This window comes from Orycteropus afer, unplaced genomic scaffold (assembly GCF_000298275.1).
Source record: "Orycteropus afer afer isolate SDZICR_OR568_19922 unplaced genomic scaffold, OryAfe1.0 scaffold00029, whole genome shotgun sequence".
Taxonomy (NCBI): Eukaryota; Metazoa; Chordata; class Mammalia; order Tubulidentata; family Orycteropodidae; genus Orycteropus; species Orycteropus afer.
Window position 1 is genome coordinate 5,071,318 of NW_006921616.1, and position 20,143 is coordinate 5,091,460.

The window sequence follows — 20,143 nt, forward strand, 5'->3', positions numbered from 1 at the left end:
GCACTTAAACAAACGCCCACAGTGTCAGCAGTATTGACCCAGAAAGCATCACACTCCTACACAGACCACCATGCATCAGAACAGGCTATAAGAGAGAGTATGAGAGGAGGAATGAGAACTTGCTGTCCAGTAAAATCATGTTTAATGACATATGTGTGAAAATTGATGCAAATCTTATCATCTATCACCTTGTTATAGAGAGAACTTCTTTTCATGTTTTGATGAAAACGGCTCCAACATGGAAAACACTCCATCTCTCAGTCATACAAAAGTTTTTAAATTATTTTTACTTTAATATGGGAAATGTAAGCACTAACACTGAAGCACTTTTAAGCATTTATTTTTAAGGTGACCTGTTTTTTTCCAATATTTCATCAAATCATAGACAGCACGGCAGGACAAGGTCTCGGAGCTTATCTCTCCCTGTCCCACCCCTTTGTTTCACAGGTGAGGAAGGTGAGGCTGACCAAGTAAGGTGATTTGCCCACGGCCAGCCACGCACGGAGTGAGAGTGACAAAACCAGCCTGGAGTGCATTTCCTCCAGCTCCCACGCATGTATCCCCACCACACCCTGCCTCCTTCTTTCTTAGTAATTATGTCATTTGTCCTCTCGGAAGTCTCTAGAAATCCCCAAGTCCTATGTATCCTGAATTACCTCCTAGAGATACCCAAATACCCTATATATTTTTTTAAATCAATGCAAAACTTTTTCCCTGTGATGTTTCCTCCTTGAAGGAACTCTTGTTCTTTTTCCTGCCCCTTATGTTGCAAACTATTAATATTTCACTTCTTCTTAATAGAAGGAGCCCTGGAGGTACAGTGGTTAAGTGATCAGCTGCTATCTGAAAAGGTCAGCGGTTCAAATATACCAGCCACTCCATGAGAGAAAGATGTGGCAGTCTACTTCCATAAAGATTACAGCCTTGGAAACCCTATGGGACAATTCTACTCTGTGCTATAAGGTCCCTGTGAGTAGGAATGGACTCAGAAGTAATGGGTATGTTCACTTAATAAGTATTCATTTAGTACCTAATGAGTGGCAGGCATTGACCTAGACATTAAGAATTCAAAGATGAACACTACATGATTCCTGTCTCCAACGGGCTGTCAGTCTAGTTTTCTTGGTTGTAATCTCTACAAAACCAGATCACCAGGCCTTCCCTCCATGGCACTTGTGGGTAAGCTCACACTGCCAACTTTTGGTTGGTAGCTCAGGGTTCATGGTCATGCAAACCATTTGCACCCCCCAGGGACACATGATAAGTGTGACAAGTATTTGAATAGGATGCACAAGTAACATGGGAGTTCTCAGGAGGGGCAGAGAGCCCATTCCAGAAAACTCCATGACGTCTAAGCTAAGTCACACTCGAGGTGAGGTCTCAGTAGCAGTAGCAGTTAGCCATGAAAAAGGTGTTCCAGAGACAACTGATGAGACTTAGAGAAAAGGAAAAGTCCAAAAAGATTGGATCCAAGTGAGTGGGTTGGGATGTGAGGTGGGGGCAAGGAGGTGGTGATGAAGGGGGCCAGTAATGAGTGTAGAAAAGGAAGCAGGGGCCTGATCCTACAGACTGTGCGTATGTGAGAGAGACAGGCAGACAGTCAGAGACAGAGAGGGAGAGATGACAGTTCAGAGGCTTGAGGAGGAAAAGGAGGAGCCATTGAAGGATTTAGAGCAAGGAGGTGAAATCATCAGACTGACATGTTGGAAAGACAGCTCTGACTTCCACATAGAAATTTTAATTCAGAGGGACAGCTCGGGAACAGGGGGAATTAGGAGGCATTACCTTCAACAAAAGATGAGAGAACACTAAGATAGCATGGTGGGGGATTAGTAAGAACAACTGGGGGATTAGCTAGACTGCGTGGAGTGAATAAGGAGCCCTGGTGGTGCAGTGATTGAAGCTCTTGGCTGCTAACAGAAACGTCATGGGAAGAGATGGGGCGGTCTGCTTCTGTAAAGATTACAGCCTAGGAAACCCTATGGGGCAGTTCTACTCTGTCATATGGGGCCGTGTAGCATAGTGGCTAAGGCACTTGACTGCTAACCAGAAGGCTGGTGGTTCAAACCCACCAGCCACTCCCCGGAAGGAAGGTTGGGCAATCTACTTCCTTAGTGATACTGCCTCGGAAACCTAAGGAGGGGTCGCTATGAGTCGGGTCCGACTCGACGGCACATAACAACAACAACAACGCTTCACAGCAACCCGAGGACATGTAGTGACTTCTGGGCACGGGGCCTCTGTTAGGCCTTTTACTGTCTTGTCTGAGAGATCAGCCACCATCTTTTCTACGAGACCGTTGTGTGACTCAAACCTGGGACCGCCGTGTGGCTGGGGCGTCGTCAGTCAGTCCCGCAGCGACAGCAGCAGCGTCTCTCTCTGTGTTGCCAGAGTCGAAAGCAGAGGTGCCGCGATTTTTCAGTCAAAAGAGGTTCGAATACTCTTCCTCACCTAATGTTTTTTAAATGCTTCGTAAGGTTTTATTTGAGTTATCATTCCAAAGCAGATCCCAGAAATTTTTTCATTCTTTAATCTTACAGTTATATTGTGAAATTTATCTATCTTAGAATTAGCTTTAAATTTTTCAATTAAAAAATATTGTCAACCCTCTAAGAAAGAAATTTCTGCCACTGCTGGTGTACTACTGTGGGGCATTTTAATCTGTCTCAAGCTGCTATTATTTTCTTTTTCTCTTATTGTGGTAAAATATGTATAACAAAAAGGTTGCCATTTTAACCATTTTCAAGGACACAATTTAGTGACATTAATTAACTGCATTCAGCATGTTGAACAACCATCAGCAGTCTCCATTTCCACAAGTGTTTCATCCCCCCAAACAGAAGCCAGTCCCCCTGCAGCAATGATTCCCGTCCTCCCTGCCCCCAGCCCCTTGGGGCCACTATCATCCCCCCAAATGGAAGCCAGTCCCCCTGCAGCAATGACTCCTGTCCTCCCTGCCCCTTGGGACCACTATCATCCCCCCAAATGGAAACCAGACCCCCTGCAACAGTGACTCCCGTCCCCAGCCCCTGTGAGCACTCATATACTTTGATCTCCATGCATCTGCCTGTTTTGGATGTCCCTGTGGGTGGGGTGATAACAATACTGCCCTTTATGTCTGGCTAACCTCACCCAGCAGAATGCTTTCTAGGCTCATTCAAGTCATAGCTGGACTTCATTTTTCTTTATGGCTGAGTACAATCTATTTTTTTAATAAACAGATTTTGAAATGGCAGATTTGCAGTTTCTTCGGATATAGGGGGGAGACATGCAGAGTCAGGGAAGAAAGGGGGTAGGAAGGAAGTGGAAATTTTGCAAGTGGAAATTGTCTGTGGTACACAAGGATTTCCAGAGTTCTCAGCACATCTAAGCCAGCAGCTCTCAAACTTTTGGTCTGTAGACATTTGGGTGAGATGAAGGCCCTATGGGTCTCGCTTTGCCTGGGTCAGTCCTGGGTTATGTCTGTTGACATGACATTAGTAACAGTGCCCCTTTCACTCTCAAGCATGTTATGATTTGGACAACTTGTGGTCACCATTTCTAGAACCACACACCCTTCATTATACACGGGCACACACACAAACGCCTACAGAGTATGTCGCTGAAGCTGTTATTCGTTGTCATCAGGGGTTTGCTGACTGACGGCGACCCCACATGTGCAGAGTGGAACTGCTCCACAGGGTTTTCAAAACTGTGACCTTTCAGAAGCATGGCCCCAGGCCTGTCTCCTGAGGCAGCTCTTGGGGGGTTTGAACTCTTAATAATGGACATCATTTAGTCTAACCTACCTCACTGTACAGAAAAATAAACATGCAGTATATGCCGTGACAGGTCTTTAGGCCACGCCTTGGGAAATCTTGCCTATTAAAATTCTATAAAATCTTGGAATGCCTGAAAACACAGCCTCTGCTGTCTGCATTCCAGCCCATGAGGAGAAAAGCCACGGCCAGGCCAAGAAAACAGGAGAGCGTGCACCTTCTGCAGTGGGCAGGAACACTGGGAGGATTCAATGAAGCCATTAAATGAGTAAGTAAATGCTTGTGAGAAGTGCTCCCTGAACAGTGAAGTGCAACACGCTATTAGTAACTGGGCTCATGGTTGGTTTCTGGTGGCAGAGGAGCCTCTGCTTCGTGGAGATGCTCTGGGACATCACTGCAGCTCTCAGACCACAGGGCCGCGACGCTGCTGCCCCAGAGGAAACCAGAGCCAGACCCACCCCACCGGAGTGACCCAAATCGCTGAGACAGCAAAGCCTCAAAATGAATCCACAAGCCAGAGAGACTGCTGTGGCAGGATTCAAGGCGTTGGTAAGCACAGAGACCTGCTGACTCACTTTCTACGGAGACTCCCTGACTAGGCTGAAGCAAACTCCTCAGACAAAAGTCCATCTCTCCAGCCATCAAGGATCTCACCAAGCACTTTCACTCCTTGGCCAGGACTAATGTTGGGAGCACCTAATTTTATTCACAACCTCTTGGGTGAGGTAGAGGATGAAAAAGGCATTAAGTGTGCCCAAGACGTCCTTTGAAAGTCCTTGAGCTCCAAGTTTGAAGGCCTGGATTCTAGTTCAACGGCACATCTTACAGCTACGTGCTGTGGACACCTTGCCTCTGTGGGCCCCCATGCCAGAGCTATAAAACGAGAGGGCTAAGCTAAATATCTCTAAGGTCCCCCAGCTTGGAGAATCTGAGCTGAGGTGGTCACAAGCCTGCAGAACAGCCCAGCGTGTTAGATTTACCTTTAGTATGATGCATGTCAATGAAGCCATTAAAAAAGTCCAGTCTAGGAGAAAGAAGCTCTGAGTTGCCCAAGAACATGCCTTTGAAATTTATAACCTGGTTAAAGTTTGCAGAAACCCAAAGGGGGCAAGAATGCTCTGTCTGAAGGAAAGAACTTGCAGGTAAATTGCTCGGGTGATGTGAAATGCCAAAGAGAAGAGTGGTCCGCAGGGCTGAATCTCACCCCACGCTGCCAGCCAGGAAGGTGCGCCAGGCACTCAGATGCTCGCCAGCTTTCGGCTGTTTGTTGTGTATCCCACCCTTTCTGGAACTGACAGTGCAAACTTCACTCAGATACTTTAAAATCTTAAACTAGTCTGAAGCCCAATGTGAGGCTGAAAAGGGCCTTGCACCACCACACACCACCCGCAAAAAGCCTTCTAAACATGTCGTTTCTTCGTCTCTTTCTACTCTTACCTTGTACAGTTAAGTGGGCTCCTTCCCTAAATGGCATTCCTGGTGCCCAGAGGGCTGGGAGCTTGAAATGCTGCCCAATTTGGGATCTGTGAGGCTGCCGCTCAGCCCAGTGTACGGGCTGGGTTCACCTGGCCTGACATCTGTCCCCATAGAAGGGAAGCACCAGCCCGTTCCCCCCCACGTTGCTTACCTTGGTTCCAGCTATCCAGGGAAACACACCGGCAACGGAAAAGAAAGGAGAGGAGCAGCAAGGACTCACTGTAGAAGCAAAGCTGGACGGGCCAGAAAGAGCCGGTCTGCTCACCTGGGCCACCACCACACCCACCTGGACCACTCCTAATTCCCACTCTCTGTCCCTCCCACTTGCTCACTCGGCTCTGACTCAAGCCTCTTGGCAGCGTTTCCATGATTGAAAAAATGATTCAGGCTGAAGTTGCAGTTGTCTGCACAGCTTCCACAGGCCCTGGACATGCCGGGGCAAGGAGACTGCCCGGGGCTAAATGCAAATACTCATAAGCAAATAAACAAAGGCATCCATCGGCAGCCCAGGCGGGGGACCAGGAGGTGCAATATAACAAGAAATAGAAGGGCAGTTGATGGTGGTGATACCACACACTCTCAAAGCACTAGTGCACAACAAGTGTGCTAATTCCCATCCTTCCCATGGCAATGCAGTAGCCTCTCTGCCAGATGCCAAAGGAGGAAGCTACCTACTAACCAGAAAGGTGATCAAAAAGGAAAACTTTATCAATGCACACATACGCATGTATGAAGCTATAGACACACACACACACACATCCTTTTTTCTGTGATCGCCTTCCTGTTTAATAGGTAACTACCATACACACAAGGAACCCTGGTGACACAACAGTTAAGTGCTCAGCTGCTAACTGAAAGGTTGGCATTCCGAACCCACCAAGTAAACCTGTGAGAGAAAAGACCTGGAGGTCTGCTCCCCTAAAGATTACAAAAAAAAAAAAAAAAAAATGTCATTGAGTCAATTCTGACTCACAGAGACACTATAAGACAGGGTAGAGCTATCCCATAGGGTTTTCTGACTGCCTCCTCTTTCTACCATGGAGTAGCTGGTGGGTTTGAACTGCCAACCTTTTGGTTAACAGAGCAGTGCTTATAACCACTGAGCCCCCAGAGGCTAAGAAACCCTATGGGGCAGTTCTACACATGGCACCTAACAACAACAACCATACACATATATAGATGTATAGGACACTATATACATATGTTGTTGTTGTTGTTATGTGCCGTCAAGTCAGACCCGACTCATAGTGACCCCTCCTTGGGTTTCCAAGGCAGTATCACTACGGAAGTAGATTGCCCCATCTTCCTTCCGAGGAGTGGCTGGTGGGTTTGAACTGCCAGCCTTCTGGTTAGCAGTCAAGTGCTCTAGGCACTACGCTACCAGAGCTCCTATGTGTGTGTTGTGTGTGTATGTGTGTAAACTATGCTTAGCAAAATATTTAATACCGGTAGACAGAAGAAATTACTTGACGGGTGGCAGAGGGTTTCCGGGTGAGATTTGGTGGTTAGGATTACACAGCTCTGCTCTGAAATCTCTTTGCATTTCCCAGTTTTCCTGCCTTTGGAAGTTCCTTCATCCTTCCACCCTAAGCTTTTCTCAAGAAAGGACCTAGAACTGAGCCCACTATTTCTCGGCTATGGTCCCCTAATCTCTATTGTTTAAACAAGGTTTTTGTTTTGTTTTGTTTTGTTTTTTACAGTCTCCTCTACCTGAGTCTGAGAATTTTAAAGTTAAGAGCCAGCCTTGTTCACTTTGCATGGGCCTGATATACAGCACGTACTCAATAAATGCTTATTGATAAAATGAATGAGAACGATTGATTGTACTAAACTAAATGAACTGAAGTAGAATTTCAGGTGTTATTGGAGCAGGTGGAGGCAAAAAGTTCATCAGAGAGAAATGTGGGCCGAAAAAAGGAGCTCAGAGATATGCCTGGTCCTTTCCATCTGGAGGTGACTGGAGAAGGCACCATGGAGCATTTGGCATCACAAACCATCCCAAGTAGAACAAAGCATGAACAAAAGTCCATAACTGGGTGACACAGGCTTATTTGACAGGTATATTCACAAAAGGTTAAATGGAGCATCGCCCCTCGAAGGACTTTACCTGCGCAAGTACCTCTGGAGATCAGACTAAGCATCTCAGTGTTTTCACCTTCTCATCAAACCAAAGTCAAGGACTCATCACTCAAATGTCACATCATTGACAAAAGCAGATCATTGACTGTGACAAAACAGTGATTCTCATCTGATACCAATGGTATTAAAATTGTGATTCTGTTTGACTGAAAGGAATCATTTTCCAGTAATATTTTTCTCCATGGTGACCACAAGTTTAAGTTCTTAAACTCCATCTCGAAAAAACTGGAAGAGAGAAAACAGGCTGAGACAAAGTTTCACAAATACAGTCTTCTCTCGGCACTCACCGGGGATAGGTTCCAGAAGCCCCTCCAAACAGCAAAATCCAGAGATGCTCAAGTCCTTTATATAAAACAACATGTTGTTTGCATATAACTTATGCACTTTCCCTCACACATTTAAATCATCTCTAGATTATTTACAATACCTAATGTGATGGAAATGTTATGTAAAAAGCACTTCATGCTCCCTCCTAGCCCTTGAAGGATTGCTTTGACCACTTAATTGCCTTTTTTCCTTTCTTCCCTTGAATATTTTCAACCATTGGTTGAATCTAGAGATACCGACGGAGGGCTGAGTAGTTCACATTTTTTAAAATCCCACACTTGTAGACTACTTTCTGGAGCACATAGCAGCTGATTAGTATCAGGAGAGATGGCCTCAAGCATTTCTTCAGCAACATGTAGGTTCCTACGCTCCCTCCCCATTTCAATAGCACCCTTGCACTGAAGCCTGTGATTGGATTAAGAAAGGTTTCATGTGTCAGACCCTGGGCACTACCACTGGTACCAAGAAGAGTAAGACCTGGGGGCTTAAGGAGACCCCAGTTTAGATTTAAATTTCTATGCATCTGGGATTCTAGAATAACTGTGACAATGTACAAACTCTTGAATATACTGAAGGAAATCCCTGGAAACAACGATGTCAGTCATGCTACTGTGTGGACTTGGAGGCAAGAGACTTGTAAGAAAAAGGTTCTGCTCATGTTAATAACTCAGACAGCAGCAATATCAAAATAACTGTTGTTATCGTGGAAGACCTTTAATCTGGTGCCAGGGGACCTCACGAAGAGCTAACTCTGGAGTTCTTTTTATCTCCCTTCCTCCTGATGAAGTTTGATCCCAGAGAAAGCAGATACAAAGCTAGATGTTACCATTTTCAACATAACATTCTAAACAATTTACTTACTACATTTACTGCTGGTCGCCTCCTCCAGCTCAAAGATAAGCAGGGTTTTTCTGTTTTATTCACTGGTATATCCCAAGCACTTAGAACAGTACCTGGCACGTAGTAGGTGCTCAGTAAATAGCTGTAGAAGGAATGAGGAAGAAAGGACCCCCATGGGGATGAGGCGGATGGCACACAATGCTGCTGGCTCAAATCAAGATAAATCAGCCCACAAATCTGAACTCAGTGTGCAATTGCCGTAAACACCAACCACCTCTCCCCCCCAGTTCTCTTTGCAGATGCTCAAGACTTGTTTCCAGTTCATCCTGGGTGCTTCCCATTCTCAAAATAAAGGTTCATTTTCAAAAAATATTGGCCGAATGATTTGTTTGTGAGGCATGTGTGTAGGTAAAAAGTAGTCACTCTGATTCACAAAGGAATCTAGAACCTTCTTTCTCCTTCGTTTGCCACCAAAATATATATATATATATATATATATATATATATATATATATGTGTGTGTGTGTGTGTGTGTGTGTGTGTGTATATATATATATATATATATATAAAACGCAAGTTTGGGGAGGGTTGATATATAGCTTAAAGAATGAGTTATCCATTCATTCCTTCATTCATTGCACAATTTTATCAGATAACGATTTCCTCTGGGTCCACAATAGTAATCACTGGCCCAAATATTTAATAACCTAGGAGACTGTTGTGTTGGCACTTTTTCTTACCAATGGATTGAAATATTGCAAACGTTGTAACTCATTTACTCAGCATTCGGCTGAGGGATGTCTGGACACACCCAGCCACTCCCAGGAGGCACTCAAAGGAGCTTTGTTAGAGCACGCTACAGTCTCCTCAGTGCTCACTCTCTCTCTCCCTCTCTCTCTCTCTCTCTCTCTCTCTCTCTGTCATTGGCTCATTGGTTCTCTCTGTGTGTCTCTCTCTATGTCTGTGTATGTGTGTGTGTGTGTCTGTGTCTGTCTGCCCCTCTCTCTCTCTCTCTCCCTCTTTTCTAGGAAGAGAAGTTTCAACCACAGACACATGAGCTTTCTTCCCAGATACCTACAAATCAAGTATTATTGGTTTTGCCCTCACTGATAAGTAGAAGACATGGATGACTCATGAGGCACCTCTCCCACACTCTGGAGGAATAAGGATAACCTTGCACAATCCCAACTAGTCACACACCTTGCAGAACCAAGGCTCCCAGTGAATCTGAACACTAGTAAGTACCTTCTTTTCACAAATGGGGAAACTGAGTCAGAAAGGAAAAAATGACTTAGACTTTCTGACTGAGATAGAATTTTTTTTCCCAACCTCTCATTTATAAACCTTTACCCTAACAACTTTCATTCAAGAATCCAACAATTCAATGTACTCTCGTGTGTTTCCTCTTATCCAGTTCTAGTTTGTGAAAAGCCTAAAACTCTGCCTAAAAGAAATTCCCTATTACATGGTAACTGTTACAGAAAATAACTCATGTGGTGTTTTCCACAAAGCAGACTTTAAAAAAAAAAAAAAAAAAAAAGACAACAGTGAGAAAATAAATGAGTAAAAAGTCAATCAGGGTGCAGAGTTAAGCCCCAGGTAACTGGAGAGGTTAAGGGGCACTAGTTGGGAAGCACACTGAAGGGACTTACAGGTGTCCTAGTGACACTCCCTGACATGGCAAGGGACTGAATGCTGCAGAATGGCATATCTGAGCAGCAAATCCAAAAGCAAACCACATAGGTCTGATGGCTGTGTACAGAGAAGAGGCAGATGAGAAGACGGGGAAGGAACTCGTTTCGGAGTCAACTCTGAGCCAGGCTCTACCATCAGTGGGTATTAACTCATTCAGCAGACACTCAACTCCTCTGGCAGCCTGCACTGTAAGTGGGGAGGGCGGGGGGGCTGGACAGATCAGCCCTCTGCTCCCTTCACATGGGAAGGTTAAAGGCTACAGACATGCACCTTGTCAAAAAGAGCACGTTTGAATGTGACATAAAGACGAAATAAAAATTAAACAGATACTACACTAATGACTGGATTTTAATTCAGCAGGTAACTGAGCCGTGTGACTGTTACTTCCCATTCAGCTGTTCAAATATGTGTATATATAAAGGGTTTGTCATTGTCTTTTCTTACATAGTTTTCATAGAACAACAACAAAAATAGTTGCAAGAATCAAAATCCAACCTTTCCAAAATATTCAGCAGAAATGAAATTTCAGCACACTTGGTAGGAATGTACATTGGCCAATTCTTATGGGACGTAATTTGGAAATACTTGATCTTTTTAACATTTGTGTCTCTGACTCAGTAGTACAGCTTTCAGAGATCTTCCTTTTATCCCACCATAAGGAGAAATAGAATTCTGACACGTGCCACGACATAGACGGACCTTGAAGACACAAATGGATACATACTGCATTCTCCCACTTCCATGAAGCAGCAGGAACTGGCAGAAGCACAGAGAAAGACGTTTATTTGAGGTCCCCAGGCGCTGGGAGGGCGAGAGTGGGGAGCTGTGCTGGAGGGTGCGGATTTCTGTTCCAGGGCTGAACAACTTTGGGAATGGACAGTGGTGGCGGGTCCCCAACATGGTGGATGTAATTACTGTCACTGGTTAAAATGGTAAATTTTTAAAATATACATTTTACCACAATGAAATTTTTATTCTTAAGTAAATAATTACAGATAAATTCAGTGCTTAAGGTATAAAAATCTACATGATGGTATCATTTAGAACAGAAAACTAGAACCAACTGAAAGTCCACCAATAAGGAAATAACTAAACATGTTTTCAAATAGTGATGTTCATAGAATTAAACTCTGTCAAAGGAGATTACAAATTTCACATATATGTTGTAATTCCAATTTTGTTTAATAAAAAAAATACATTGTAGTAACTTCTGGAAAGCAGGATTTAGGGGCTTTTTGTTTCTTGTGCTACACATAATGGTTGCTTCATTTTGAATTAACAAATTGTGTATGTGTGTGTGTTTAGAAGACGTGAAGAAAACACATAAAATCATTAACAGTCATTATTTCTAGCTTCTGAACTTAAAGGGTGTTTTTCTTTTCTTTCTGTTGTTATTTGCCATCGAGTTGTACCCGACTCATAGCAACCCCTCCTTGGGTTTCAGAGGCGGTATCACTACAGAAGTAGATTGCCCAACCTTCCTTCCGAGGAGTGGCTGGTTTCTTTCTGTAGTTTGTTGTATATTCAAATTTTCTCCAATCAACCTATGTCATTTCTTTGATTAAGAAGGTATATTTCTTAAGAAGAAGAAATTCCAGAGTTTCCTTTGACGAATCTAGACCTCTCACTTGTCCCACAGAAGCTGACATCTCCCCTGGGACAGGCACCCAGGCTTTGACACCCTCCACAGATAAGCCAGGCCGAGGAGGAAAGGAGGACAGTTCTGGGAGCAGGCCCCACCTCTCCTTCCCCCCCTCCTCCCCAGCACCACCCATGTGCACACCCGGCTGCAGAGAGGGGCTCTACTCGCCACATGAAGGGCCTCACGCGTGCCCAGCAGAAGCTAGGCTCGGCTCTAAGGGGAACCTGGGGGTCACAAGCTCAAATCCTTCATTTTCCAGAAGGTGAGCCTTCAGTCCACAGTGGCTGTGTGCACAGGCTTGTTGGCTTTTTTTAATGACATGAGTAGGAACTTCTGTTATGTTCCTTGTAATAACCATTTTACATGAGCTCCATTTTCATTCCATTCCCTAACTGAAAATGTAACAAACTCAGAGGCACTCTTCAGCAATTTCCCCCAGGTCCTGTGTCTACAGACGGGGAACAAATGCTCTCGATGAATACACTAGACTCTGCATAAAGTGCCTTACTCAGGTTAACCTGAGGCTAAACAAGGCCATTTCTATGTGGAATCTAAGAAACGCCCCCTCCTCTATTAACACTTTGTGCTATGTGATAACAATTACTTAAAAACAGAGAGGAGACTGTGAGGGGGCAGAGAAACTAGACTAATGGAAATGGAACAACCAGACTAGCAATACTGAGCATGTCCATGCACTGTGAAGAACGTAACCAATGTTCCTGAGCAACGCATATAGAAATTGTGGAATGGGAACCAAAGCTGCTGTGTAAACCTTCACCAAAAGCAGAGTCAAATCTTATTTAAATACCAACCAACCAACCAAACCAGTTGCTAACAACCCAATTCTGATCCATGGTGACCCATGTGTTTCAGAGTAGAACTGCACACCACGGGGTTTGCAATGGCTGCCATCTCTCAGAAGCAGATCACCAGGCAGGACCACTAAATGAGAGGGAGGTAGAAACTTACAGGGCTCATCAGCGTGAACTCATCCGGCTTCCTTTGGAAAGGGAGGAAATTTTCAAAAAGGCTTCAAAGGAATCCAAAGAGGAGAAAAGTATGAGTCAGCCTTTACTGTGTGCTTAAGGCACCAAGCTAGACTCTTCAGATGAGAAGAATGGTGAGTCTTGGTCCCTACCTCAAAGAGTGAGTCAGTTCCTAGGATGGACACAGAAGTGATTCCTCCACCCCATGTCTTCGATTGCTCCCAGACCCCATAGGACTCTGGGATCTAAAGGCTTCCACTTTAGAAGCCTGAGACCAGATGTTTCCTGACATGCTGGGCACTTCTGCACCTGACCCCTTCATTCACACCCATGGATTATTGGTGTTGGAGCCTGGCTCCTTCCCTGGACTCCAAGTCCCCGAGAGGGCAGGGACCAGGTATCAGTAATATTTACATGCCTATTCTGTCTCCTACAGCTCACATGGTTTGCACACTAAACATACGTGAGCATGTGTCCAATTATACAAAGACACGTGACTGGATTTCTAGTAGCAGGAAGCAGCAAATCACTGTAGCACTGGAATGAATGGTGCAGATAAAGCTGGTTATGAAAAGAAGTGGTGTCCCAGAAAGAGAAGGTCGCTATTGTAATATGGAAACAGAAGGCATTAAACGTTATAGTAGGTAAATCAAAGGTTCGGTTTTTTTATCCAATTAGCTCAAAATGCTTATACTACCCATCTTTCAGTGTCATTGTGCGTCAAAATCACTGTGCGGTACAGGGAGCAGGGTCCGGAAGGGACGGGGAGCAGGGTCCAGAAGGGACCAGGAAAGGAAAAGGAGTGCATTCAGGTTGCACATTCCCAGCCACACACCCCAGAGATTCTGATTCAATAGGTCGGGGGGGGGGCTGGAATCTGAATTCCTTCTGGTGATTGTGGCAAGGTTGACCCCAGACCACACTTTGAGAATCACAGGCCTTTGACCTGTCTGCACTGGCATAGGTTGTCTAATGGTTAATGTTGATTCTGGCATGAAATTGGCTGGGATCCTGGCTTTATCATTTCCCGCTCTGTGGCAAGTTACTAAATCTCACTTGTGTCTCAGTTTCCTCAACTGTAAAATGGGGATGACTACCTCCTAGGGTTATGATGAGCACTAAATGAGCCTGAGTGGTGCAAACAGGTAACGTGCTTGGCTGCCACCTGAAAGACTTGGGGTTCAAGTCCACTCCGAGGCACCTCAGAAGAAAGGCCTGACAATCTACTTCTGGAAAATGAGCGATCGGAACCAGGACAGAGCACAGCTGTAGTCTGACACACAGGGGCCAGGAGTCAGAGCCGGCTGTATGACAGCTGCGGCTGGTGGTGCTGTTTAAGTGCAATGCTGCATGTAAAGTGGTGTCTGTCACCTAGGGAGTAGTCGGCACATGGGAACCTCCAGGATCTTCACTCTCCAAAAACCGTAGTGAAGTTACAAACCCAAGAGAAACTAGCTTTGTCTATGTAGTAGGGATGGGGGGGAATATATATGTTTTATTGAAGTGCAAGAAAAAAATGAGTCTTTAAAGTTTGAGAAGAGGTAAGAATCATTGGCCATTTCTCTCTATTACACACAGACACACACATACAAGATAGTTTATGTGAAGTTTTCACTTTCTACCCCAGGTGTCTTTAAACAGCAGAGAAAGAGCAAAATAAACGTAGAATGAAAGTGGCCTCACTAGCAATGAGAGCAAAGAGTCAGAATTTGAAAACGGGTATTGCCACAGTGGTAAAATGCTTGGCTGCTAATAGAAAGGTGGATAGTTCGAACCCACCCGCCACTTGGCAGGAGGAAGAGATGGCAGTTTCCTTCCATAAAACCCTCTGGGATAGTTCCACTCTGCCCGGCAATGTCATTCTGTCTTGGAATCAACTCCATGGTTGGTTTTTGGTATATATTTAATATTAAATTCTATGGAGGAACTCTGGTGGCATAGTGCCTAAGGCACTTGACTGCTAACCAGAAGGCTGGCAGTTCAAACCTACCAGCCATGCCTCGGAAGGAAGGTTGGGCAATCTACTTCCATAGTGATACTCCCTTGGAAACCCAAGGAGGGGTCGCTATGAGTTGGGGCCAAGTTGACAGCACATAACAACAGCAACAACATTAAATTTTATACTAAACAATAAGTATTCAGTATTGCTATCACTATGACAACATATCATGGTGTTCAGCAGTTTATAAGTTTTTATGGTACACTCAGTATTTTTTTGCAAAAAGGATCGAGTCTTTCATTTACAAAGCAATTTTATGTATATTACCCCCTTCAAACTTCACAATAACCCAGTCAGTGTTGTGTTATCATCCCCACCTTATGAATGAAGAAAGTGACTAAAGTCAATGCTAGTCAGAAATGGAGTCAAACTCACACCCAGAACTGACTCCAAACCCCAGAGTCACATAAACACTGCCCTGTCTTCTGCTGTTTACAAACCAACCAACCTGGGGCCCTTAGTATAACTCAAGAATGAAAGAATGTAAGTGAACCAAAGAAAATTCCTTTGACATTGATGATTAGTTTTCTTTTCAAAGACGTTTTGATGGTGTGCCCAAGGAAACAGCAGAGAGCCAAACTCCAGTGCTGACTCACTAGGTCAGAATCAAGACCCCCCATCTGGTAAAGGAGCCATTCACCGGTGGGGAAGTCCTGGGGCCTCCAAGATGGGTATCTCCCACACACCGCTCCATCCTTCACCTGCAATTCTTATACATCACCCCCACACGAGGGATTCAATGAGTAAACCAGTGTTTTCCCACTGCCGCCATTCACAACCCCCTGGAAGAGATCCTTCGCCAGAGAAGGAGGAGCCTGGAGAAAGTGGGTGGGGCTGTGAGTAGAAGGGGGGAGCGGCAGGGGAGGGGTTAGAGGCTGTATACGACCCAAAAGATGGCCAGGATGCCTTTGAACAGCTGAATAGCCATACATCAAAACTGGCTTCGAGTTAGAGGAGAGGAAAAGCTAAGAAGGAATGGAGCTCCTTAAAAAAAAGAATAAGTAGGTCCATTGGCACAGGAGGTGAGAATTGGAGATAAAACATGAGGTGTGAATGAAACAGGAGATTTCCACCCTGTAGGACAAGCAGATAGTATATGAGTCATGGTATTTACAATTCCTTTCAAGAACAAGGTGAGTTGCTCAGTCATCATCAAGCTCGAAGCATGGGTTGAGGTTAGGGGGGTGTTGTCAGGTGCCTCATTAAATATCCTGAAAGAAAGAGGCTTCAAGCTTTCTTTCTTTTGAAAAAGGCCTTCTGATGGTTTTTTTTTCCCCTCGTTTTCTCACCACTGAGGACTGAGCTTGTGCTGATGAGGCAAGCTTACCTGAAGTCAGACAATTACAGGCTGTCGGAGCAATTAGTCTGGGTGGAGAACACAAATTTTGAATGTTCCAGCTCTGAGGTACTGGAATTATTTTAACTTCGACATGTCTACAGTGAAAAAGCTGAGGGTCAGCCCTGATATTGGAAAGCAGATATCTCAATTATATCATCTCTTGTTTGATCCAGGCGCACGACGACCTGTGCTCTTTCAGCGAGAATTGAGTTTGTTGAATGTTTAACAGAAATACTATCTTTGTTTCTAGAACAGTCATTGACATGCACCAACAGCTCTAACTTGGAGAAAAGGTAAGTGTCATCTGGCCACTGTGGTCAATAGTGGAGGAGTCCAAATCCAGTTGAGGGTTATGTGTCCTTGTCATACTATCCACAAGTCCATTGGGTTTGAGCTGATTGTAATTCCTGGTGCCCTTGGGTGCTGCAGAGAAGAGCTGAGGCCCATAGGGTTCTCTTGGTTGTAATCTTTACAGAACCAAATTGTCACACCTTTCTTCCACAGCAGCCCTGGGAGGGTTCCCACCACCAACCTTTGTAATAACAGCTGACAGTAAGCCATTTGTGCCACACAGGGATAGCCTGTCACACTGGAGAGATGGCCACAGTGACAAAACATATCAAATGACCTACTTGCTGGTCACCTTCAAACAACTGACAGGCTGACCTGTCACCTACCATGGGTCAGGCACAAAAAGCATGAAACACTGCACAGATAACCCCATCGCAAGGAATGCTCTCAAGTTTCCACACACAACAAAATTGTGGGTGTCTGAATTGAGCCAGTGGTCTCTCCCTCCCTTTCACTCTGGCTTTCCCTGTACCTCCCCTTCTCAAATGAAAGTCAGCATTAACCCACACATAGATTATCATCTCATCTTCCATGGTGACACCCTCTTACCTTGAGGCAAGTGGCCCTTATTCTCTCTCCAAGTCTCCATTTTCTTATCTTTCAAATGAAGTTAATAGCATCTCCTTCTTGGGAGATGGGAGTAGTAATTAGCCCTGAAATGCTTTGGAGATTAAAAGTGCTGCGTTACCCTTTGTGTTAATTTTATAGCATAATAGCAACTTTTCCATTTCATTGGCATGTTCTTCAGGAACACAAAGGATGAGACTATATTTTAAAGAGTTTGTATGGTTAGTTATTGGCCAATGGGTGAGCATGGTCCACACATGCATTCTTCTACTGTCTTAAAGCAGTCCTTGGGTGGTGCAAATGTTTCACACATTTGGCTGCTGACCAAAAGTTTGAAGGTTTGAGTCCACCCAGAACATGATGGAGGAAAGAGCTGGTGATTATCTTCAGAAGAACTAGCCACTGACAGCCCTGTGGGGAACGTTTCTCCTCTGACCCACATGGACCCCACAAGGAGGCAGTTCAACAGGAACTGCCTCAAAGAATACCCTCTCTGAACCAACAACTACTGCTATGAAAACAGACACAAAAGAGAAAGAACCCAACATTTATTTTGTCTTATATGAATTTCATAGTTGATGAGGACAAATTGCCCTTTGTCAATATAATCCAATTAATAACAATGATAGAATTAGAATATCATTTTGTAACCCCTAATGAATGTGGTGGAGCTCTAGTAGCATAGTGCCTAAGGCACTTGACTGCTAACCAGAAGGCTGGCAGTTCAAACCCACCAGCCACTTCTCAGAAGGAAGGTTGGGCAGTCTACTTCCATAGTGATACTGCCTCGGAAACCCAAGGAGGGATCGCTATGAGTCAGGTCCGACCCGACGGCACATAACAACAACAACAATGAATGTGGTATAGGTACTCTAGTGAAGTAGTGGCTGAAGCATTTGGCTGCTAACCAAAAGGTCAATGGTTTGAACGCCCCAGCATTCCACAGGAGAAAGGTGATGTTGTCTGCTTCTGTAAAGGTTTACAGCCTTGGAAACCTATGGGAAGGTTCTACTCTTTCCTACAGGGTTGCTCAATGGCAGTGGGTTTTTTTGTTTTTTGGGTTGTTTTTCTTCATTTTGATTTAATGAATTAAAACATCTAGGCTATGGTCATCAATGACTGACACTATCACGAAAAGAAAGAGAATCAGACATTGTGTGTTTCTTGAAGGGAGTTCATTCACAACAACATCTTTGACCTAGTCTAGCTAAAACAAGCCACACCTGATTATTATCAAGCCTCTAGCTCTAACTACAAATTTCAGGAAGCGTAGGGAACAGAAGGAAGGAAAATTTCTTTTTCTTTAGCTATATCATACATTATTGGGAAAACTAGAAACTCTTGAGGTCTGTGGATTAAATACTGTATTACATCAATGGTAATTTCTTGGTTTTCATACATGTACAAAAGGTATGTGAAAATGTTCCTTGTTTTAGGAAATACACACTGAAATGTTTAAACATAATATGACGTGTCTGCCATTTATTCTCAAGTGATTCAGAGATAGACTGATAGATGATAGGTAGATAGAATAAAGCAATGTTGATAAAATAGTATTTGGAAAATTTGAGAATTATTTATATTATTTTTATTGCAACTTTTTCTGTAAGTCTAGAAGAATTTCCAGTAAAAAGTTAAAAACAGCCAGTTTGAGCAATCTTAGAGTAGGTGGAATGTTTAAATCTTAGTAAACTTTGTGTTTCACTTAAACAGTAATGCAATTGAATTGGGAACATTAAATCAAATGTTTTGAACCTGAGAGAATATTCAAATAAGCAGAACCCCAGAACTGAAAGAATCAAGGGGCCCCACTGAGGCAAGAAGGCAGCAGAGTATTCCTCTGGTCAAGTTTAAAGAACTACCTCCCCCGTCCAGGGTAGAGGGTGGCAACCTCAGAGGCAGGGCAGGTCCAGCTCAGTCTAGCTCTGAGGGGATCAAGCTCCTTTCTCCAACCTCCCATTCCCTACTCCCCATCTCCACTCTCCTTACCCCCCAACAAGTGGCAGAAGGATAGTAGACATGTGTTTGTGGTGGGACCTGGCTGAGATGACAAGGAAGAAAGTGACCAAAGCAATGTGATTTTAGGAAAGGTAAGAGTAGCCACAATTTCACTCTCAAACACAACTAAAAATGCGGGGACAACAGAAGATCCACTAGGTAACTGGGACCTCCTAAAATTAAATCCTTACACTCATCAAAAAATTTTATGAAAAGAGAAAAAAGAGAACCTACAGACTGGAGGAAAAAATTGGTAATGACATATTTGACAACGGTCTTATCTCTAAAATACATAGAAAACTTCAACAACTGAACAACGAAAAGACAATCCAATCAGAAAATGAGCAAAGGACATGATCAGACACTTCACCAAAGAAGATATTCAGACAGCTAACAAACACATGAAGACACGCTTGCAATTATTAGCAATTAGAGAGATGCAAATCAAAACTACAATGAGATACCATCTCAAAAGGCACTGATCAAAAAAACAGAAAACAAATGCTGGCAAGGTTGTGGTGAGCTTGGAACTCTTATACACTGCTGGTGGGATTGTAAAATGGTACAGGTGCTATGGAAAATGGTATAGTGCTTCCTCAATAGAAATACCTTATGGTCCAGCAATCCCACTCCTAGGTATATGTCCTAGAGATTCAAGAGCAGTGATATGAATAGACATATGCACACCTATGTTCATTGCAGCATTAGTTACAATAGGAAAAAGATGGAATTAACCTAAGTGTCCATCAACGAATTGGTACATACACACAATAGAACACTAGGCAACAATAAGGAGTAAGAACGAGTCCGTGAAACATCTTTCATATAACACGGATGGACTGGAGGATATTATATACCAAGTGAAATAAGTCAATCACAAAAGGACAAGTATTGCACAACGCCACTTTCATAAAAAGTCAAGAGTAAGTGTACACATAGAAAGCAATGTTACATGATGGTTACCAGGGATGAGAATGGAAAGAGAGGGAATCACTTACTAGATAGTAGACATGTGTTTGTGGTGGT